Source organism: Ptychodera flava, chromosome 10, assembly GCF_041260155.1.
Source record: "Ptychodera flava strain L36383 chromosome 10, AS_Pfla_20210202, whole genome shotgun sequence".
NCBI lineage: Eukaryota > Metazoa > Hemichordata > Enteropneusta > Ptychoderidae > Ptychodera > Ptychodera flava.
Window position 1 is genome coordinate 17,183,486 of NC_091937.1, and position 25,189 is coordinate 17,208,674.

At 36.7% G+C, this 25,189-nt stretch overlaps 1 protein-coding gene and 2 long non-coding RNA genes across 3 annotated transcripts in view; all 3 read right to left on the reverse strand.

Moving 5' to 3' along the window:
- The window catches only part of LOC139141525 (uncharacterized), a 42,443-nt gene extending 39,271 nt beyond the window's left edge, over positions 1–3,172 (reverse strand). The window contains exons 1-3 of the mRNA XM_070711118.1: positions 3,048–3,172; positions 866–1,048; positions 350–466 (exon numbers count right to left, since the gene is read on the reverse strand). The gene's annotated coding sequence lies outside the window, so the exon portion shown is untranslated. The remainder of the gene's footprint in view (positions 1–349; positions 467–865; positions 1,049–3,047) is intronic.
- A 1,656-nt stretch (positions 3,173–4,828) lies between these two features.
- On the reverse strand, positions 4,829–7,042 carry LOC139141432 (uncharacterized). The gene is made up of 4 exons (XR_011554168.1): positions 6,668–7,042; positions 6,021–6,155; positions 5,472–5,654; positions 4,829–4,936 (listed from the first exon to the last, which is right to left on the reverse strand). It is a non-coding gene; the product is annotated as an uncharacterized lncRNA (long non-coding RNA).
- A 13,265-nt stretch (positions 7,043–20,307) lies between these two features.
- LOC139141433 (uncharacterized) lies at positions 20,308–23,132 on the reverse strand. The gene is made up of 3 exons (XR_011554169.1): positions 22,904–23,132; positions 22,530–22,679; positions 20,308–20,423 (listed from the first exon to the last, which is right to left on the reverse strand). It is a non-coding gene; the product is annotated as an uncharacterized lncRNA (long non-coding RNA).
- Positions 23,133–25,189: the final 2,057 nt, after the last annotated feature.

A 25,189-nucleotide genomic window follows, 5' to 3' on the forward strand; every position in this document is an offset into this window, starting at 1 on the left:
TGTCAGTGCTGGTTAACATAAACCTATATTAATAGTTTGCATAATTGTCCTGAAGGGGCAAAAAGGACCTATCGCTGATAAACCAAAATATTCACAGGTTTGGAATGCGTCGACGTGTTCCTGGAATTATAAAAACTACTTCCAGATGCTATAAAAAGAAACTGTGGCCATGTATGTGGACACAGCTACATACATACATACATACATACATACATACATACATACATACATACATACATACATACATACATACATACATACATGCATACACGCAAACGTACAAGCATGCATAGATAGATAGATAGATAGATAGATAGATAGATAGATAGATAGATAGATCAAAAATTACCTAACTCCCGACAGACCAAGACCGGTTCCTCTACCACAGGATAATATTCCCAAGATCCGTTGATGAACCTTCTAAGTATGCCACTGGATTTATTACCATTTACCAGTGAGTAACGTTCTGATTGAAAAATCAAACGCAGTGTTCTTTTATGATTATTTGACTTTGTAATTAGTACCAAAAATCAAGGATAACACAATGAATGATCATTTCATGTGAGATTTTAAATGACAAATATATTCCCAAATGTTACATGTCTTCAATCTTTCCCCCCCTCTCTCCCTCTCCCCTCTCTCTCTCTCTCTCTCTCTCTCTCTCTCTCTCTCTCTCTCTCTCACACACACACACACACACACACACACACACACATATATATATATATATATATATATATATATATGTGTGTGTGTGTGTGTGTGTGTGTGTGTGTGTGTGTGTGTATATATATATATATTAACACTACAACAATGTCTTGTACTCAGGGAATGAGGGGATTGACATGGTAACCATTAAACATACGTTCACAATAGACCGCCACATCACACTTGGTATCAGTAGCTGAATTTCTTATGCGGTGCACAGAAGGACAGAGGGCGATACTTTGTTCATGTCCATGACAGTCAACCTCGTCTAGTACGATCTTGCCGTTTCCAGAACCATAGAGGCCCTTGGGCAGCACATGAATTGTGTTTGTCGGATATCCTATATACACACAAAGAAGGAGGCGCAGTTACTTCGTGACAAAATATAGCACACAGCGTTACCGATACACAACATACACAATAAATTATTACAGGCACTAGTAATATAAAAATTCAAAATTTATGTAAAGATTTTCGACAAATGTGATAGTTGTGGTCGAACATGTTTTGCATACTAACACTGCATAAAAACCCAATAATACTACTATATTTGCATGGTTTATTGCCTGTATATAAGCTGAAGAGTGCATATACAGATGATTACACTTAATAATATATTGCTTGTATTCAGCAATCTGTATTCATGTTGATTCATGTGAATTCACGTGTATCATTTTATAATTCAGTCAACTTATTAGTGTGTATTTATCTGTATTATTGCATTTTGATGCAGTGTAATATTTTACATCATGTCTCGAGTAACTTTATTATCTTGTATTCCTGTTTATAATGCATTTTGAGATAGAAGATTTTGCATTCTATTTAACATTTGACACTTTTAATGATTTGCCTATCTATGATCGTGGTGTAGATTACAATCGTAGAGTGTGAATTCTTTACTGTAAGTCCGCAAATGTCAAAAATCCCTGTGAATCAATATGCAAAAACGAAATACTGCGCTGAAACTGGCCTCCTAACCTCGAAATTAAAATTCTCAGAATAATTTGCGCCTTTCATAATGTGGGTGATATGGGTTTCCTCTACAATTTAAAAGAATCAGCAGTTTTGATTTCAAGCCATTCTATAGCCTTCCCATTTACACATTCATTTTTACCTAATATTTTCATTAATTATAATGACGTAAGGGTTTAGCTAATTATTGGGCCCTTCTTAATAAATAATTTTCTTTCAATTTAAAAAATTAGCTCGTGGACCATTTAAAAAAGATATTTTCAGAAAGCGTAGATATTGGCTAATGCCATAATTTGTATCATAAATATTTACATTAAGATTGCATTTCAGCAAATATCAATAACCTCTAAAAGCCAGTTTTCATCACTTGTTCAAACGCTACGCTGTTTCCAGCGAAACTTGGCATCAATGATTGAGAGCAAAATGAACCGTTAAGGAGTGTCTCAGATTTCTTATATCGGTCGGAGTGTTTTTGTTATGGGCTCTGAAAGGTGTTTGACAATGAGTAAATCAAACAAAATCGCAGTGATACCTTTTGATTGCCCGAGTTTTATCCGCAAACACTACAGCGTTAGTACTTAGGAATATAAGGTAATTTACGTTATACGAATTTCATGTCATCTTATCTCCAATATCGAGACCTTCAGAAAATATGTCTTTGATGGAATTAAAAGCTGTAGTTTTTGCAGATAATCTATTGTTAGCAAGGGCCCAGCATTTGTCTGCAACCTCCATACGCAATTTCAAGGGAAGCCTTATACATAACACCATCACGTGCATGCGAGAAAGGTCTTGCTAACTATCAAACAATTAATTATTAGGGGAACACTCTTACTTTTTATTATATTACCATGCCCTGTCCATCGCGTTTTAATTGGTCGAGCTGAACGACGAGCCTGCCCACAAATACACCGTAATGGTTTGTTTACATGCCCGTGAATATGAATAATATCGTAAACATAGTAACTTTACAGCTAAAACGAAAATTGTGATTGTACAAAGATCATAATCGACCACCAAATAAAATGGAGCATTTGTGTGCTAAGATTAGACACTTTTTTCAAAAAATCTCCGGATCTGCAAAATTTTTGCAGCGCGCGCACTACTCACTGGCAGGTTCTGGGACCCCGTTGTCGTTCGCACGGGAAATTTTCGTAAATTTTGACAGTTTTTCGGGGTTTGTTGATAATATAATGGAAATAACAGACTCAGCGCTGACCATTAACGTTTATTCATGGGCGCGGGCGAGAGGAAAACCAAATTAACGGGTTGCGCCCGTTAATTTTTGGCTTTCCTCTCACCCTTGCCCGTAAATAAACGTTAATGGCCAGCGAGTCGTCCGTTATTTCTATAATATCAAAACTCACCTAGCAGACTGCACACTGACTTCACATTTTCAATTTTCCACGAACGTGAGCAGACTCTCCCCCATGTGCCATTTACTTGTACCTCGAGCCTACCCCAATTTTTTGACTCGTCGCCAATGAGTCTCAGTTCGGGCACTGAAATATCAAGCAGTCAAGTGAAAAAGTGTATCATTATATAAATGATAGTTAAACTGAAAATTATACATCATTTACACATGCAACTTTAGCTATATAATTATCTATATCTGGCAGCTAGGCAGCCAAGAATATCATATAAGCAAAAAAAACTCAGGGCTGGAGTAACTATTTACCATGCTTTTTTACACGTTATCATTCTTAAAGGATAAAGGTAAACATGAGAGCTAAATCAACGTTATCGACTCCGCCTTTCCCATTGATCGTACTCTTCTCCTGTTTTTGCTCATCAATAAACGTTGGAAGACAGCAGGTCGCCCTTTGTTCATTCATAATGTCAATAGGCATTCGGCAATTTGACCGAAACGTCTTGCATTACTGACTAATATAAAAATAAAATTGTTGGTAACTGGTATCATTGATATCGCCTTAAGTCCAAACTACAAACCAGCACATGTGGCGTTTTGCATCCTTCCAACTTCAGTTCTGTCGCTACAGTTCCTGATACTTGGCTCCATACCCGTACATTGCAAAGCATGCGTGGTAGGGGACGACAAGTTACAATCGCTGTAGAGATCAACTTGAGCTCCAGTTAAGAATCCTAAAAACACACAATTCGAACACATTAATCTCCAATTTGCATAACGCTGACCCGAGTAATCGTAATGTCAGACTCTAGTTATGGTGTGAATCAAAGAAATTTAGTGATAATTGAGTTATTAAGCTGTAGAGAAATTAATTATATGCACATTATGGATGGATGGATGGATGATAAGAGGATGGATTGTTAGGTACCTAGGAAGTTGTACCGGTTGGTATACAAGCAAGTTCGTCGTGTGTTATATAACATAACGAAGTGGCTGTATTTCGAAAATAGTAATTTTCACAATTGCATTGACCAAAGCGGATAGAACATCGTGTCCAGTAGTTTTGGATACAATTTGAAAGATGGTTACCAAATACGGTGTAATATTTAACAGATTACTTAAATTCTTGAGAAATAGTGTCCAACCGTGTTACTTATCAATGGTACCCCTTCTTCATGGTGCGACATAACGTCTAGTGTACCACAAGGATCCATCTTACGTCCTCTTTTGTTCGTTTTATATGTCAACGATTTATCTTTTACTCTATATAGCAATTTTTATATAACTTTGGTCAATAGCAGAGCGCCACCAAGTGTTAACAAGAAAAATTGGACATCCAAAAAAATCTTTGAACATTTAACTTGGTTCTATGAACACAAAAATGACCTTTCATAAAGGCTTCATGAATAGAAACAAAACCCATAAACACAAATATAAAATCTGTGAAGATAACAATATATTATGAAAAAACATCGAATCAATAAAAATAATAATGGCTTTTTTGCATTTAGCCAGTGTAATGCACAAACACAATTTTTAAACATAAACATAAACGTTATGAAAATAAACATAAAAATTGTTGCAAATAGCATGGGCCGTCTTTAGGAACATAAACATACAATTTTAGAACACAAACATGAAATTTTAGAATACAAATATCAAATTTAAACCATAATTTTTTTTGATCTTGCAACTCTTGGCTTGCCATACCCTTATTTGTATCCATAGATGGTATAAGTTTCTTACCAAGTTCCCTACAGAGAACTTCAGCATCAGCCTGTGCCCAATATTCCACTGAAACATTTTGCCAACCAGAACTGCCGTATTTCTGAACATATCCTTCAACCATTGAATTAGTTGACATAATTGGTTGTAGCTTTACTGCACCTGTTGACAGAAAAAAACACTTTAAAAGGATATATACATAGGATACAGTTTTCAATCTTCCGGCAGTAACGACCTCGTCTATGTCTCATAGGAATTGACTTTCGTTTTTGGCAACTGATATACAATCGAAGGTATAGTTGACAAAACTTTAACAGACTTGAGTTTTAATTAGAAACTTGGGTTTATAACCCACATACATGTACTGGCTTTTGATCAAATGAATTCCTCTAACGTTCAAATGAATTCCTCTAATTAACAATTTTAAAAAGCTAATGTCACTCATTTATCTGATTTTCCCTTGTGTAAGATATGTCGTCCATTCAGAAATGCCAGTTGGTAATCAACAAAACCGAAGCACAAAAGATTTCATACCTTCAGTTATAATCGCAATGACTGTGTATTCCTATAAATTGGCTCGATTGAAACCAATTTGTCACGTTCATAAAATTGATTGATAATAAACTAATAATGAAAAACATTTTGTCATATCTGTACAAACAGTATTTTGCAGAAAGTAACTTTAACAGATACATACGAGAACAGATTATTCCAAGATCATCGGCGTGGATATGGATACCCGAGGAAGAATCCGTAGTATAATCACAGCTGAAGATACTCCTCTCATTTCCTTGACAGTGAACATTTGTCATGCTCATTTGCCCAGAGCCATGGCCAAAGTACGATGCTGGTAAAACCTGTACGTCGTCCGTTAGGAATCCTATTATTAACATAAACAAATAGATATTATAAAAGTTAGTGTTAGTTGTCCCTGAAAAGGTCGATGTCAGTTTTAATGTCAAGTTGATGGAATATTAAGGAATTTTTTTTCTTTAGCACCAGATTGTGCACGGACGGTGACCCCTGGTTTGTACTCTTTATTTTGAAATGGAATGGTTTAAACTTTTCGAAGAAAGTTTTAGCTAAATTCTCAAGTATTTCAATTGTCGAGGCGCCTATCACCTTAAGAGAATTTTCATACAATCTGTAAAATGAGTCAAGGATATTCATTTTTGGTAACATCATAGTATTAAAACATGCAGTTGTTTCACTCGTCTTTCCTAGTAAGTATATCAGTAATACATACCCATTTCCCGACAAACAACTTTGGCGTTTTCTTTTGTGAAAGAATACCTGGAAACAGAACCCCATGTGTTGTTCATGAGAACTTCCAGTCTCCCCTCATATGGAGTATTGCCACCAACAAGACGCAATGATTCGACTGCAATAGTTATAGGAAAGAAAATTCAATTCATCTGTAGTCATCGAAGCTAAGACGCTGTTATGATTAAAGTTGAACCGTAATTAAAGCTGTGCCATCAATTCAAACAAAACTTTTCTGGGTTTTGAACTATAGTGCAAATTGATATATACTTTGCTCCTTCACAGATGAAAATATGTGAACAGGACATGACATATTTACTTCGAAAAATTCAATCAATACATCACCAAAAACCACAAGAATTTGTCTTACACCCTTATTGTCGCTAACTTTAAGCTTAAATAAATTAAAGAGAGTAGTAAGTTTCCGTATATGACTAGAAATAAAAGAGGTCAAGTATGGTAATTCGAAGCATCACGTAAAATTTGTTGAAACTTCTCGTATTTTCAATTTGTAGGCAAAATAACACAAGCTAATGAATGTCAACCAGGCCAAATGATGTTAGGTATGATCCCTGCTATTTAACCCCAACAGTAAATTTCATATTAATAAAGCAAACAACAATTTCGCACCTTCGCAAGTGACAACTGTTACGTTGCTACAGGAAGTATATTTGAATGGTGTTTTTGATTTGCAATGAAATATGCTTGATTCTTGTCCATTACAGTGAACTTCAGACATCCAGCTGTCGTATCCTCTGTCGCTGCCTGTTGATCCACTTGCATTTTTGGCGCCACTGGTGAACCCTTGAATGAAAAGAACAAGGATGTGCTTGTCATGGTACCTAAGCTCAAATGAAATGCGAAATCAATACGCGCAACAGAAAAGACTTTATTGTTCCAGGACAAGTATTCGACCCATTCAAGCATTGCATTGTCTGGAAAAAATTACCAGGTAACGACATTAACGTATATATTTTCTGAAAGCTTTAAATATTGGTAACTATTGTAATTTGTGTTCTGTATTGATTGTGTATATAAGGATCACATTGATTAAATTTTACTAATCTTTCAGAAATCTGGTTTTCCTTTCCCTGTACAAATCATTATGTTGCCAGTCGTTATGTAAATAGAGGTTGCAAATTGCAAATCACGGCAATTGAAAACTCGCGGGGCTTTTTTGCAGAGAAACGTTGTTTCCAATGGTCTAATAGTTGCGTGGTACTCAATAAAAGAAATATTAATCTTAATTGAATTTTTCTCGGTGTTTTTCACATTAAAGCCTTCTACATAATCTACGTTTGTGTAAACAATCGAAGACAAAATACTGATGATAACCTGAATACCTGTGTCTTTGTGTGACCGATTCGATTGTTAGAAAGTCAGTTCAAGTAATCAGACTGGACTATAGTGTATCTCTGAGAATTTTTTGACAGTCAAAGGCAAGCATAATTAGGACAAAATGGTAATAATATCTTGGAAAATACACTTTGGCCATTTTATGGAGTTGCTGGATAAGTTGATAACTCCATAGAGTGTAATAAAACTGACATCTGTATTGGCACGAGCTTGATTTTGTTTGACGTATTAAAAGGAAACAATTTCCCGATAAACGTTTTGGAAGAAATACTTACATGCAGAAATTTATAAATATCTGTAAATATACTGAATTCTTTGTAATGTGTCTTTCTTATTATTACACGCCGAGGCTATATTATCCTAAACATAGCAGGAGCGCCGTAAATTTTAGTATTCTCGGTCACGTGCATGGTTTAAAATCATGGTGGTTATTACGTTCGCGTTTTCGTACATGCCGTCTATCTGCGACTGAAACTGATCGAAGCTATTCTATAAAAATATGACTTGTAATATGCAAATTGTTGCTATTTCTAGACACAATTGCTGACAAATCTTGCGAAACACACTTGAAGTAAATAAAAATATTCAAACTTGCCTATTTCTCTGCAGACCACATTTGCCTCGGATAGATCCCAGTTCGAATCATGGCATACTTTCCCCCATCTTCCTCTGTAAAAGACTTCTACTATTCCTTCGCTGACATCTGACAGTCTGACGTGACCTTTCAATACAAATATTGAGAATCCATTTCGTAAACATGTACTTTGAAGTAATTGGCAAGCAATACAATTTTTGCCATCAATATGAATGCTGTATAAGCATGAGGTACTCATTATCTTTCTAACATCCCTCTGAATATGTTCTTGATACTTATTAAACACACCTGTGTACACGTGTGCATAATGAAGAAGCTTGAAAGACACTTCATATATGTTATATTTCGCCCTTAAAACAACACACGCCTAAGACAATAATAATGTTCAATCTTCGACATGTGGATAGTCTTCTGCGAATTACACACATAGGTACTATCCTAAAAACTGTCCTTAAAAATTACCTTGGCATACCACGCCAGCTGTGTTTTCAATTTTACAGTCATTTATTCCAAAGTCCCGTGTTGTCCTACAATCGGCTAGGTTTCGTTCACTTCCATTGCAGCTTAGTCCTGACAACCATATAGGACCAACTGCATTTCTCCCAAAGTATGCATTCTTTTTTACTTCTGACGCACCGAGAGGGAAACCTGGTGATCAAAATACACAAGAATAAAGCACTCTTATTAAAGGTATACTGTCACTTGTAATCTATATACGCCCATATATGGTCAAAGGGGCGTTCCTTGGTATTCAAAATAAAATATGAGGGCGCTGTTTTAAAAAGCGGCCACCCGCTTAAAATCTGTGATTGGTTAGATTTTCATTTTCTATAGTAATTGTAGAAGATTTGGAACAGGTGACGGAAAACCTTTAATATCCACTGAATGTTTTCCATTAATATTCACTGTGCGTTTTGCTATCTTACAAACATTCTACTGTCTACGACCTAGAACCAGTGTCGCCAATGCAGCTGTATTAAGTTAACTTTTCAAAAATGTGTCCATAATATTCATGATGATTTGATTCACATTGTGGTAGTGTCAATTGTCGAAATGATCATGGAGCAGCAGGTTCGCCTTTAGGTTATTAATTGCTCATGCCAAGATTCTGCAGGCTCGAAATCATTTCCATATGAAAAGATACCATACTTCGGGTGTGAACTGACAGTCAATTGGTGATTGCTCTACAAATATCACTGTTTGCTCTTGACTTAATTTTGGGTTCCATGCGTATTTGCAAATGGGAGGAGAAGCTTCAGTCCTCCGACTTCATGCGTGAAATGGTAAAGCGACCCCTGACAAGTCAATGTCTTACGAGAATTCATTGCCCGGAAGTTGGGCACAAAAGGCTTTTAAAAATGCTTGACTCATTTTAGATTTAGATTGATTCCATTAATAGTTTTGGTCAAGAAACTGATATTATATATTTGTTTAAAATATCCTCCACCATCACCACGGTACGAAGAAATAAGCTACGGCTAGCCAGCAGCTGGTCTCAGAGCTCAACCCTCCGGTGCGTTTGTCCGTTCGAGACATGACATTTCACAGCTCCGAATGTCAACTCGAAAACACTACAAATAAAAATTTCTCTTCTGAAATAAAAAAAATGTGAAAACCACAGGTGTGACTGGCCGTTTTTAGAAGCAGTAATTGACAACCTGTAACATTTGACAAGTTCCTCCACAGTCTAGCCAGAAACGTGCATGCCCGTAGTGGCGTACCGGTCTTTTGGTAGTAGCTCCTTGGCGTGGGTGACCAATAACAGCCTCTTTCGATTGAATATTTATAATGTACATTTATGTTCAAGATTTCGGATTCAAGTACTGCTTACATCTGCTACATCTCCTTATAAACATATTTAGTACTAGCTATTGTAAAATAAAATCTTATATTTCTTTTCCTTTCGTAAATATTGAATAAATGCTTCTCGCTTTGGTTGAACGAGCCTGAATATGTTCACCGTGCATGACGAACGCTGGCCCGTCTGGTCGGGACTATTCGTCAGATCATGGTCCCTCCACAAAATGGACCGTGGTCAGATTGGCAGTCACATCCGTTGGTACATGGTCGGTACATGCAGCTACGTCAAAGCGTACACTCTGATTCAGCGGCAGCGGTAATTCCCGTCGTAGGAATGGAACACAGATCACCCGAAGAAATGCATTCCCGCAATACAGTACGAGTGGTGCGACCGTGTAGCTTGTGTCGTCGCGTATAAAAGCCCGTAGATTTGAGAAGCTTCCCACTTCTGGTTGTTTGTTAAGAACAACTGCATGTCCAGCCAAAAGCAAACATTTAGAGCGGAGCACATAGTAAAAATAAGTGATACAATAACGGAGACGTAGTACAAATAATTATTTTACTAGTTTTTAGTGAGACCTAAAACGCCAAGCGGCTAGTGAAATAGTGACATATATTCATCAGGCATTATTAAGGTGTCAATCATGTCTTTGACACGCGACTTGAACTGTAAGTCATGTCAGAGACGTCGGATGGTGTCATTTTCACAAACATTGTGATCTTTTGTTCTACTTGATCGGTATTTTATTTACTGGGGGGGTCATAAGCCATTAATTCGGTAACTACGAGTTGATGAATACAGAAGATCGATGCAGATTGCTTCAGTTCTGTATAATGACTTGAACGAATCCATTGTCGATCACACAAGTATAAATCTGTCAAATAACATCTGCTACCACTGAGTTCTCAAAGATTCGTGCCAATGTTGCCGTTAAGATCGTCTTGTCAACTTCATCTCCATTGGACTAAATGCCCTGCATGTCACGCTTTCAAAATTTACCTCAATTTACCTTTTAACATGAGCATACTTATTACACTTATTACTTCAAGTACAAAGTGATTATCTCCGTCATGACAACTTTCCCCGTAAACAACAAAGTAAACTCATGAATTTTAATAGACGTGGTGGGTATGGCCGATTTCGGCAAAATAGGCCATAACCACCATGTCTAAATCTGTGGGGGGAAATGTTGTCATGCCAAAGAACTTAACTCCACTCTGGCTGGGTCAAAATTTCTGAAGTTTTCACACTATGTTCTTTAAATGCTATATAAAAAAACGATGCATTTTAATTTTTCTGATCATGATTTTTATCACATTTTGAGTGTCAGTCTTTCAAACCTCGCCATTTTAGCATTTATATATAATGCATACTCTTCTTTCAAGTGATATATTACATTTCAGAAAATGGCGTCAAGTTTTGACTTAAATTAATTTTTATCGTTGATACCAACATTGACGTTATACAAATATATTGACAGCGTACAAGTTAGACGATCTTAAATAACAACATCTAATTGAAATAATCAACCGCTAAATATTTGTGATACAAATTTGAAAATAGAAACATCATGCAAACACAGAGAGGGTGCTGTACTTTTAATCACAAACCATCTTATTCATTCACACTCATTCGAATCAATAGTTCCCTATAAAAGTCGTTTGCCAACATAGGGTTGAAAACGTAGCAATAAAACACCCCTTTGTAACGGCTACTGAATGGCGACGACAAATGTATCACAAAAGATAGGTTTTATCGTTTCCAGGAAGCTGTACCACGACATACTTTTTTGAATAAGTAAGAGTGAAATCTGAGAAAACATTCCCCAATTTTAAGTTGTGTAACCACTGTAAATGACATTTTTAAAGCTTATCTCAACATTTATTTATTTAGTTCTGCCTCCTTCTTTTGGCGTGTGCTGCAGAATGCGTGCTTTTGCTTGTTTTCCAGTAATGTAGTTTTTATTTATGTGTTTGTTTTGATTGTGATGGGACTTTTTATCTGTATTTGCTTTTTATAATTTTTCTTTAATGCGTTTGTCTTTTATCTTTTCCTGTGGTGCATATAAATTGGCTTTATACCCGTTGGTTTACCTGAATAAATAAATAATTAAAAACATAACTTATAATAAATAAATAAAAAAAATGACAGTGACCGACAAATGGTAAGAAAGGAAACATTTCCAACTGCACTATTCTGAAATAGGTTTATTAAATATTGAAGAAGATACCCTATGACGTTCATAATAAAATTTCCATAGAGTTGATTTATGTACTTTCCTTTTATCGACGGATAATAGATAAACAAAGCTAATGTGAATATAAGCGATACATGGTACTTTCAAACCATTAGGTTGCATGGGCATTCTATGTCTCAACTAAACCAAAAATGTCACTGTTATTTACACCAGCAAGGGTCGTTACATTAACATATTTTGACTCAGAGTCACTTGAAGTAATTTTGGTACTGTGTACAGTACTTGTGGGGGTATATATTGACCACAGCATTAGAGTCTTGTTATAATGAGAGACTTTGCTTTACATGACTGATACATGGGAGGTCCTTAAACCGACAACTCTCGTATAAAAGGGCGAGACCTCACAAAATTTTGCATAATGGTGGCAAATTTAAACTGTGAAGAAGGGGGATGTGGAGCGCCGCTATTGCGGAATAAAAAACAACATTTTAAAATCGTAAAAATTTTCACAACATACAAATGATTCAGCTTATATAACGGACCTTAAAGGCAGTTCAAATATGAATATGATTGACAGTTCATGCAAATTACAGTAGAATGCGGCGAATGATAAGAGCTACATTGGTATACTTAGTTCCCATTCATAAAAATTAGGAGTGTGTAAGCGAAGAAAGGTTTACAGGTAAAGCAAACTAATTCCGATTCGATGTAAAGTCATCACGACTATTTTTTTAAATCTAGTTTACTAATCACGATTATAGTGACGTTGTCGCTGAGAATTCCATCGAAACTTACTTGTCGCGTTCACCCCTCGAATTTGCGATGCTGAGAAAGCAGCGTACAATCCTGTTTCGGTCATCTTGGTCAAATCATTTCACACAATAAGAAACACTTATATATAATAACTATATCAAATCACTTTATTTTACACAAACTCGCCTTTGATCAGACAATATTTTCATTCAGGACTTTGTTTTCTCTATTTCGAGAGACATAATATTCCGTTTGGCATTGATATATGACTTTCGCAGTGCTCTGAGTAGACACATAAATATTACAGATAGTTGCTGGCCGCCGCACATGTACCTGTTGGATAAAAAGGCGAATCGATATGTCATGAATACTCGGTCTAAGTTCAATATGAGTTAGTACTCCAAGGCTTTTGTACACTTGACCTACTTAAATTTGTGACCATGTACGGAACATCGGGTAGGGTTGGATACATTCCGCGAACTGGTTTCACTCACGACACAGTCAAGCATGATTTCTTTTTGAGTGCGCTCAGTAGTGTAGTCTATTTCCTTTCTTTGTAAAAATTTACTTTTTCTTGTCTAAATATTGCGAAAAACGCAAACCGTGTTTGTCACTGAGTACCTCCAAATATCTCTTGTACATCTTCTTTCTAACAAGATTATTTCCTGTGCGTGGTTTCTGCCCATGCCCGAGCCAGCTCTACCGAAAGGTTGTCACACATGGTGAGCAAAAACAAAACTCGCAGGCTTCGTCGTCACTCTCCTTCGTACCAGTGCTCTCTAAACTCTCTTTGACGCCATCGTTTTACATCACACAACGATCACTCGTTTCCACAGATTCGATGGCAGAAAGGGCACTCTCATCGGAGACGGTGTTTTGAGTTGTTTGCGACCGTAAACTTGGCAAGGGGCCCTGCTCCACTATCTCAATATTGTTCAACTGAAAAAATGTTTTCAGTGCTTTCTTCTCCTCTTGGTATTTTAAAGTATGATTTTGCAACAGGTCATGACATACTCGGGAAAACTTCACCGAAAACACTGGAAGCGTCGGTCGGAATTTACTCACTCCACGCGGTCTGACAAGACGTGAATGACATCTCTCGACCTAGTTGAGTGCCAAATAGTGTTGCATTTATGACAGAAGGTCAAACCATTTTTATGATCATGAAAGGGTGATATGTAGGATAATAATGGACTAAAATATTATAAATATCTTTCATATCTTCCTGGTGACCTCTTCCACAAACATGTATAAATTTTGGCGAATACTGAATTGGCTAGACCACTTTAGACAAAAATATAGTTATCCCGATTAAAGATTTTCTGCTGGGTAGTTTTGTGTGCCACGACTCCAAGGCATTGAACAAGGCTATTTTACTGCAAAGGACATACAGCCTACTTTTGTTTAAGTAATTTACGGATCTATGTTGCAACCGTTTGTACCGATCGCACCATCTATATGGACTAAGTTCGGACAAGTTTGATATCTGAGCTACAACTTGTGTCGTGCTAAATCTCTTCTTCTCTATAGTCTTATTGTGGTTCCTAATCGTAACTGAGGAGGAAACTTGTCATAGAAGAAAATCAGCAACAGCAATGTACTGACAGTTCTGCAAGAGAGACTCAACGTCGGACTTAGCCCTCAGATAGTGCCGAGCGCATGAGAGAAAGGAACTTGAAATGGAAATTTCAAAACACACAAAAATAACGCGGTAAGTAACTTTTACTAGCTCAGTAAAAAAGCTTCGTGCTTTTCCGATTACTATATATGTGTGTACTGTGTGTGTGTACTGTGTCTGTGTGTCGTCTGCTCTACGCATACCGTGTTGTTCGGTCGCGCACAGAATTGAAACATCTAAGTCGGTTACTGTGACCAACTCTTTTGGGTTGGAAGCAGTGGCCGACTGGTTTTGTGTGAGGCCTAGCAGTTAGGCGATGTTGCCGTGAGTGTGTGGGGGTTCGAATCCCGTTTGGGTTATAGTATAATTTATATTACTAAAACGACGAAGAAGAAATGCGTGCTCTTTTCAACAAGGTGGGCAGAATAAAAAGTAACCTCGATCGAATGGGAACAATGTTGATCATCGAAGCATTTGATACCGTCTTTATTTTTTCATAACGCATAACGGTGATTTTGAAAATACAATATGTCACGTCGTCAACCATCTTCAAGTTCAATGACATCGGACTTTCATTCCCGCACTAGATGATTGCTTTTAAATTGGAAGGTGACATGTTCATCTGCACAACTAAGTCACTACAACAACACCTAGATACCGTCATTGAACACTAGAGTGATTGCCACTCTTCTAAAATGATAATAGCAGAAGTTTGTAAAGTCGGTCATGTTTTGACATCAACATTGGCGTGTTCAAAGGAATTTCCTTGAAAACGTTGGAAATCTTCCCAGTACACGGAAGAAGCACAGTTTTTAGTAAATGTAGGAGTAGCACACGGTTACTTTTCATCAGGACAGTTATACTCAAAATTCTGCTAAGAATCTTCTATCGGAACAATAGGAGAGAAATCATTATATGAATTACAAAATCATACGTTAAAATAGTCAGTGCGCTGTGAAATGAATCACAGGAGACATAATTTTTTGAAGAAACGGCTGCAACTAAATTTATTTCATGGGAAACTGGAGGACTGCAGGACATATTCCAAATTCTGACTAATGCTCGCCATTGCTGGCGAAAGAACGTAATATTTTCGGATGTGGTTTGCATGTTCTTTCGTACACACAGAGTTATTCGTGTTGAAACTGTAAACATTAACAACAAGGAGGACTCGTGCGGCCAAAGGTATGACTTATTAGGCGTGACGCAGATACACAATTATCTTGAAGAGAAAGAGTGTGCATTGAAAAGTCATGTACATGATAACAATGAGAGTGTTCCAAAATACGTGAAGCAAGAACATCCAAATACAACAATAGTTAAGACTCTGGCATGTAACCAAAGAAATTGCAAGAGAAGCGAAAAAAGTGCGTCTGGACTTATATATAGTGAGGGCAAAACCTGGGACGCGGAGGTGGCAGACAAAGCAGCGTCGATAAAACCTCATATATACTGGGCAATGAAAGCACTTGACGGCAATGCAGAAACTCTAAGAAAGAGAATCACAAACATAACCCCACGTTACAAAGGAAACCACGACCACTGTCATTTAATTCGCCCTGAGAACAGATGCAAACAATCACCAAAGTAAGATAAATATCCTACTGCTGGGAAAATTCTACTAGCATTCCTTCATAGACGTCCCGTTAGTAAAGATGTAGAGAGTTACTGCTGTTGTCATGACACACACTAGAGTCTGTCAGCAGCAATGCTTTACTTCAATACCATGATAACGAATAGTGTGTGGCAGAGAATTGTATCAAATGAGAACGAATCTTGTCGTACTTGAAATCGATTGGAACGAAAGCGTCGATCGCCGTGCAATGTCGTTCCGATCGAAAGTCGATGTCAGTAATCCAAGGCGACGGTCAAACTTTCCTGTTCGAGTTCGCAAAACCTCCAGATTCAAATCTAACCTTTGGAGAAATTGGCTGCAGGTTCTTTACGAGAAATAGACAGCAAAAATCAGCACAAGTCTAGAATAGCGTGGATGATCGATCGTTCATGCGGCTAAAGTTCATTCTGTCTATTTATATAAAACACGTGCTCCTGATACAATGTGCCCTTAGCTTCAGGTAGTTTTTAAAACAGTGTTGCACCAAATCGTGCCAGTTTTTCGGTTAAGCCCCGCCCACTTTTCTCGATAAAGTGCTACTGAGAGTAACCGGTTTAATTACTTGTAAGTTAACATTTAATTCTAGACCCTTTAAAGACATTGCCCTTAGAAAACCTACCAAGCTGTCTGCATGCTACAGTTGCATCATGAATATCCCAACCATCGTCGCACACTGAACCCCACACTCCATCATGGTAAACTTCTACCCTGCCTTCATAAGGTGTTGAACCGCCGACAAGTCGGGCTCCACCTGTGAAATTAAAATTAAAATGACAGAACAAATGTCAGTTTTGTCTATAAAACCTTTTCAATATGACATCAAATCAACTCAAGCAATCGTTATCATTCAAGGTAAGTCAATCACCAGGTACAAGAAACAAACAAACAAACAAACAAAACTACAACAACAAAACACAGATAAAAAATAGTCCAATCTCGATAAATGAGTGCAAACGCGCAGTCTTGAAAATGGAAAAAAGGATAAAACGCCTGGATTAGATTGTCTACCGTCTGAATTTTACCAAACTTTTTAGGAGTCTATTGGGGATTTTGTCTTCCTGTCAATCAACGCATGTCTTGACAAAGGAATGCTTGGTCAAAGCTAACGCACTCTTGTTCTGAGACTTTTGTATAAAAAGAATTAAAGAACAAATCTCGATAACTTGCGTCCAATCAGCCTGTTGAATACAGACTATAAAATTCTTGCTTTCACCCTCGTTTATAGAATGAAGAAAGTACTTCGTAAATCCTTCACCCTGGTCAAACTGCGTATATTCCTGGAAGGTATGTAGGACAAAATAGACGATTGGTGTACGACATCATTTATTATACTGACATTGATGATTTTCCGGGTGTCATTTTGTTTCTGGACTTTAGAAGAGCTTGTGATACAGTAGAACATGCCTTTTTGTTCAAAGCACTTGAGAAATTTAATTTTGGTGATAATTTTATCAGTCATGTTAAGACCATAATCTATCTGCAGTGATTAACATGGGTATGGTGGTCGAGCTTCTTGCCATTGCAATCCGTAATATTGATAATGTTAATGACATTTAAAAAATCTCATGGTATAACGTCGCTGGCTGTAGTTCATGGATTAAGGTAATATAATGTCCCTCGACAGAAAAAGACTTATCTGCTAAAACTTTCCACAATCAAACTCCATAATCTTACCAAATCAAGATTAAAAACCAGATATGAACTGAATATGCTCACGTGTTTCACAACAGGTTCATTAATAGTAGTACGCTTCACAGAACAATAAGATATATGTTATCACTATATGAAGCAGGTTTTTTCAACATTGCACAGTACTCTCAGATTTTAATCACTAATTACAAAACTTTATTTATATGCAAATGAGCTGTTTTTTCAACATTGCACAGTACTCTCAGATTTAATCACTAATTACAAAACTTTATTTAATATGCAAATGAGCTGTTAATGAACTTGACACTGCTCAATGCTTCATGGGACAATTAGATATCCATCAGATCAACATTTGTAGCACGTTTCATTTAATTAATGCTGTAATTTAGAGTAATGTCACTAATTACAAAGTTCATTAAATATGCAAATAATCCCTAAATTAACTTGACGCTATTCAATGATTCATAGCACAATTAAATATTTATCAAATCAATATCTGTAGCACGTTTCACAAAATTTGGTGCCGTAATTTCAGAGTTATATACCTAATTACAAAGTTTATTAAATATGCAAATGAACCCTTAATTAACTTTACACTACGAAATGCTTTACAACACAGTTAGATATCTGTCAGATCAGTATATGCAGCAGTTTTCATCACATTTGATGCAGTTATTTCGGAGTTATATGACTAATTATAAAACTTCATGAAATATGCAAATGAGCTAATTATTAACTTTACACTGTTCAATGCTTCTCAGTACAATTGGATATTTATAAGATCAATATCTGTAGCAAGTTTCATCAAATTTAACGCTGTAATTTTGGAATAATATCACTAATTACAAAGTTCATTAAATATGCAAATAAACCGTTAATTAACTTCACACAAGTAAATGCTCTACACCACAATTAGATATCTGTCTGATCAGTATCTGCAGCAGATTTCATCACATTTGGTGCAGTTGTTTGGAGTTATATCACTAATTACAAAACTTCATAAAATATGCAAATGGCCTATTTGTTAACTTGACACTGCCAAATGCTTCTCTGTACAATTAGATATTTATCAAAACAATATCTGTACCAAATTTCAAAGACTTGGGTGCCGTAATTTCAGAGTTATATACCTAATTACAAATTTCATTAAATATGCAAATGAACCCTTAATTAATTGTACACTAATTAATGCTTTACACTACAGTTAGATATCAGTCGGATCAGTATCTGCAGCAGATTTCATCACATTTGGTGCAGTTATTTTGGAGTTATATCACTAATTACAAAACTTCATAAAATATGCAAATGACCTATTTGTTAACTTGACACTGCCAAATGCTTCTCTGTACAATTAGATATTTATCAAAGCAATATCTGTACCCAATTTCAAAGACTTGGGTGCCGTAATTTCAGAGTTATATACCTAATTACAAATTTCATTAAATATGCAAATGAACCCTTAATTAATTTTACACTACTTAATGCTTTACACTACAGTTAGATATCAGTCGGATCAGTATCTGCAGCAGAGTTCATTACATTTAATCAAGTTATATTGGAGTTATATCACTAATTACAAAACTTCATAAAATATGCAAATGACCAATTTATTAACTTGACATTGCCCAATGCTTCAAAGCATAATTAGATATATATCAGATCAATATTTGTTGCAAGTATCATCAAGTTTGGTGCAGGAATTTCAGAGTTATGACACTTATAACAAAAGTTCATTAAATATGCAAATGAGAAGGTAATCAACATGACACTCACAGTACCATCATAATGTTTTGAGATTGTCATCTGTGAAAAGTTTCATGAAATTTTGTGCAGTATTTCTTGATATATGTCTACACTGTCAATACCGTCTCCATAGGGAAACCATTGTACGGAAAAAAACGATATTGCATAACTTCATTAATATGCAAGCCACACTAACCAAAATCTAATCAGTTCTCGCAAGTAGCATATGGTACCTGTGTACCAAATCTGACTTGAATCCGTTCAGGCGTTTTTGAGTTATCGTGTAAACAGACAGACAGACACACACACACACACACACACACACACACGGACAGACAGACAGACATCGCTATGACAATAGCCCACGTGTTTACACACGTGAGCTAATCAGGGGTCACACTGCAAAAGTCAGTACTAGTGAGACAAATTACCTAAGGTTTTCCGATATTTGAAATTCAAAATTGCTGCAATCCCAGTGTTAACGCTATGGAAAAACTACAAACTTTTGACTTTCGAAAACCCAAGTCGGTAAAACATTTCTTTCATCAAGAGCTGTAAAATGAACGTACACTTGTAGTTGATCAGGAGAGAATTGATAGAATTTGAAAGCCCAAATTACTGTTCCCCAAGTGTGTTTTACCTTTAATACAGCACTGAGTGTTACATACAAAATATTTGGACATTATATGTCAGTATAACTATAGATGTGTTAGTACACTTGAATTTACGTATATGTATGCTAGTGTGCAAAATATTTATAAATCAGTATTTATTAGCGAATGTACGTACACAGACACACAGACACACACAAACACGCACAGGAACATGGTCGTTCCTTTTGCAACCACTGCTTTATCGATGTGGCGTAAATAATATACGCAAACGATACTCACTTTGGCACAGAATAGATACATCCTGTCTAGGACTGTTGACTTGAGATGATTTACTGTTTGTACAATCAGTTATTTTGTTGCATGACGAATCCATTGTTGAAATTAGCCCCTCGCCATTTCCATAAAATGCCATAGGAAATATTACTGCCGCACCAAGAGGATAACCTGGAGAAAAATTGCAATATTACGATTCAGTTGCAGTTACTGATACCATTGTTAACTTAAGGTATGTTCATGTTGACCAAACACTATTCTATCAAGCTCGGTAAAATCAGTAACTCTAGACAATAGCGCTAGCGCTTGCATTGGGCGCTTTGTAATTGAAGGTTTTGCCACATTCACTGCACCACTACATAATCAGTTGCTCTTCCAATGACCGTTTCATTGAGAGCAGAGCTACAGCTAATCCCTTGCAATAAAAATCTTGAATACGACATATGCGCAAGCCTGAAGGACCAAAGGTTGATATACCAGCTGTACTGTTCGTATTGTTCTTCGGAAACTGGGTTAAGCAAATTGTTGAATGCATTTATCAAAGGATGCCTGTGTCGTTTCCTTCCTTACAAAGAAAATATTCCTTGACATTGAAGTAGCAAATCTCGATTAACAATTTGAAAAAATATATAACTTTCTCTTCAAAGTCGAGTTACTATAGACACTACTCCTTTCAGTCTGACAAGAATGCATGTACAAGGTACATTGGCGGCTGGAACGGGTCGCTAGTTCGACTACAGTGTCCCACTTATTAGGGGACTGGCACGTTTCTTCAGCCTGGGGGCCGGTGGATCCGCGAGGGGGTCACCATGCGTTTGAAATACTCAATACGGCGGACAGTGTGTTTTTTAATTACAAAATGGAGTCATATATGCCTAAAGTACATCGTGCCAGCAACGAATCTCGTCATTCAGTTTTCGGCTCACACTTCGGGCGCGTAACTTGAATGCATCAGATACATATTTTCGGCAAGCCCTTCGGGCGCGTAGCTTTAATGTATCGGAGATATATCAGAGACATCTGGATGTTTGCATATTGAAAGTTTGTTTGCAAAGCATCATACCAGCCACAAACTGCATCACTCAGTAGCATTAAACTTTAATATATGTGACATATATATCCGAGATATCCAGATGTTTGCAAATTTAAAGTCTCTCTTGCAAAGTGTACCAATTATTAGAAAATCTGCAGTTCAAATGAAAAGCATGACAAATTCCTGATTCTTTTCTGTTTTCTCCATGAGAGTGCAGTACAAGAAAGCAATGTGCACTAATATTTTGCAATACATTCAAGACAGTGACGTATTTTAGAAAGGGAAAAATGACAAGATATTTGTGCTCAATTTGATGCAACTATTTTCATTTTTGTCACAGGTGATCAGTACATTGGTAGTTTTTGATGACTAAAATGATAGTGAACAAAAGCTTTTTGTCATTATTAGCTGTGCCTTTTAGGTTTCAATGTTAAAAGAAAATGTCCTTTCAGACACTGCACACAACGGATATGGCTATAACCTATCAATGGATGGCTGGCAAGTATAAGCACCCGTGAAAGTTTTTGATTTACTGTTGTTCTCTCTTTGGTATTAATGATTGACATCATTTATGAACAACAGTTCTGGACATCTGGTTATGCATAGATAGTGTGTAAAATGTTCACAGTTCCTTCACAATAATGTATTCAAAACTGAAACGTAAAAATTCCATATTCTTATAGCTAAATACTTTGTACTGCACCGGATTATTTCTCTACAACTACCCCTACGCCTGGACTACTTGTTAACGCAAAGTCATAGATAGCATCGTTGCCAGTGCCATTGAGGTTACTGCTTTCTTTTGGCGGTAAGTAAAACTCTCAGCAGAGAGGACGCTGCAATATGTTCTTCGAGGTCCCTTATCAACTTCGTCATCGGAACTGAAGTAGGCGATTACGTGATTTGCTATGCAGGCGCTTACAAAAGACGTTCTAACGATCCATTCCTCTAAGGTCCGAGTTCGATGAACATCAAGCTGCCTGACAAGATACCTTGGCAAGCAAATATGCAACTAGAATTTTTATCCAAAATAATGAAAGCAGAACTAAGGCGTCAAGTTTTGCTCAAGAGAACTGAAAAACAACAGAAACTAGATCGACCACAAGATTTGTAAATTATGTATACATTTGAGTGTTACCTGATTTTCAAAAATATGTAATCTTCTATCGCTTACTTATTGAATTTGAAATCCGTCATTAAAGTTTTAATTCCTTTTAAGTTATATATTTTTAAGTAAACTTAACCTATCTCCTTGCAAGCAGTATCTGCAAGAGAACGACTCCAGTCCCCTGTATAGAATGTCCTGTACTCCTCAAAGTTTCCATCTTCATCGAAGTACAATCTTTCTAGTCTGCCTCCATGAGGCAGCAATCCATCTGAAAGCCTTAGTGGCCCTGGAAATAGATAGGAATGAACTATAAATGTGACAGAGCATGATTGATTTTCACTTATCGTTAATGTCGACACCACGGACGAACTGCACTGAGCAAAAAGCATAAATAATACAGACTACATACTCATTACAAGTACATATATGCAGAGAATTTAATGCTTGTTTTCGCTCATTCTACGATTACTATAAGACCAAGGTTTATTTGTCAATATGCAGTATCCTCACCTTTGACAGTCACTGTGAATGTGCATTGTCCAAAGTTTCCCGTAGTATCTTCAGCTGTGTATGTAACTAGGGTTTCACCAAGATAAAAAAGAGATCCAGGGCTGTAGACACTTGTTGCTGTCAGATTATGATCAGCATTGTCAATGACTCTGATTTCTTCATAGGACCAGGATACTTCTACGGAGGGCCAATGGTCCACTTCTGCCTTTCGGCCCGCTGGGCATATTACAGTGGGAGACTCAGAGTCTGCAGTTTAGAGAAAGACATGAAGGTTTCCGATTTCTACAACAATACGCTGTTTCCAAAAGATTAGCATAATTTGAAAAAGTAAATAGCGTTTTAGAAAGTTTAAATATCGTACGTCATAATTAACTTCAAGATTTACATTAACGGCAATATATAATCCAAAGTGCCATACCGACTGGTGCATGTTGATCTAGTTTCAAACCTGAAAAAACATTGTCAAACAATTGCTTTAGTTAATTTTATATTTTGCCCTGATAGAGGTTACCAGTATTCGATTTTACACAGGAACAGTACCAATCCGTGGCAAAACGTGTCGAACAGTTTTTCTTTAAACTCACATTTATATGTAAAATGGGATAAGGACACTTTTTCATGTTTTTCCTTAAAACGTTATTAAGTATATGAGCCCATTTTCATCACATAGCTACTCATTCGGAAAAAGTTTTAACAAAACAGGGGTACCCCTTTTACCAAACGGCAGGTCTAACTGCATTCATTCGTTTCATGGTGACTGCCTATATATTCCTTAAAGCACAAACACGTGGCACTTTGCCACGAATCAGAACCAGTACCAAAGACGATGCGATTGTTTATTCTCGAAACAGAGAACACAGAGACTATAATAGTTTCAGTCTGAACAATTAGTAATTTTTTCCATCTCGTTGTCTGGTGACTATAATCTGCAATATTGCCTAATTTTGGGTTTTGCTTCTGCAGAAAAGATACGGGATATGAAAATTTTGCAATTTTTAATTAAAGCAATAGTGTCACTGACGTGATTCGTTTTGATAGAACTTACTCAGCCACTAAAATTCATAAAATTGAATTTCTGTGTGTGATGACAGCACATGATATTATACATTCATTATAACAGTCTCAATATTGGCGGTGCCACCGTATTTTACTGTTCTTTGAGCGATGCAATGGACAGAATTGCATGATGACAATTTGAGAATGCCAATAGACATAACATTTGCTGGTCACAATAATTTCTCTCAAATGCTAGTGTTGTGGTTTCATTTGATTTGAAATCCTCATATGCTACTCTATTGGTCCACGACTAAGGTCCTTTGAAGTAAGCTTTTAGCAGGAGCTGTGCAAACCTACTTGACCTAGACAGAGTCTTTACAGCTAAAAAAGATTCCCGAACAGATTATGCAAGACATAGAACAGCGACACATGCTGATGAACATTTAAGCCTGAAATGGACGCGCACCACCATCAAGGTTTATTGCCGTTTGGATCTATAGGGGACTCGTATTGATGCCAAAATGATCTTAATTGCACCAAACATTCTACTAAAGAAGTCGGTTGGTCATGGAACGGCTCTTTTTGAGTGGTCACTTCAAAATGTTTATGTGTTACTTTAATTACAGTAAGTAGAATTTCCGTCGGCTATGGACCTCCTGTATAGGCAACAAAATATGAGCAAAAAAGCAATAGGATTTTGAAAGCGTGACTTGTGATTCATCGAGTGTACGGATATAAGCAAAGACTTTGTAACCCTCAGAAAAAAAATTTTTATCAATGAAGGTGTGGTAGTCTACCGTTGTCGTGCAAAACATATGGTTCACAACCCAGCAGAGCCGCACAATATGACATCAAATCAATTCCAGCAATTGTTATCATTAAAGGCAAGTAAATCACTACGTCACAGAAACAACAAATAAAACAACAACAACAACGACAACAACATAAAAATCAATTGTGCAATCTCGAACCAGTAGTTAAGTGGTGGTACCAGGTGTTCCAAATGGGAAAGCGTACCCTGCTCGCATGCTAAACCGTTCAAGACTGAACTAAAGTGACAAAGTAGTTGTACGGTAATGCAACTAGTTGCCAAGTTACTGTTGTCAGTCAAAACCAGGAATACTGACTCTCATCATCTGATTGACAGATTTGTTATATTTTGATATAAGATCTCCATATCTACCATAGAACTTTTTAAATGATCAAGTCAACCGACTTTGTGAAAATCATTGTCACATTGGCTTATATGTGCTGTGCTCACTTGAAAGCCTTCATATGAATCGCAGACTC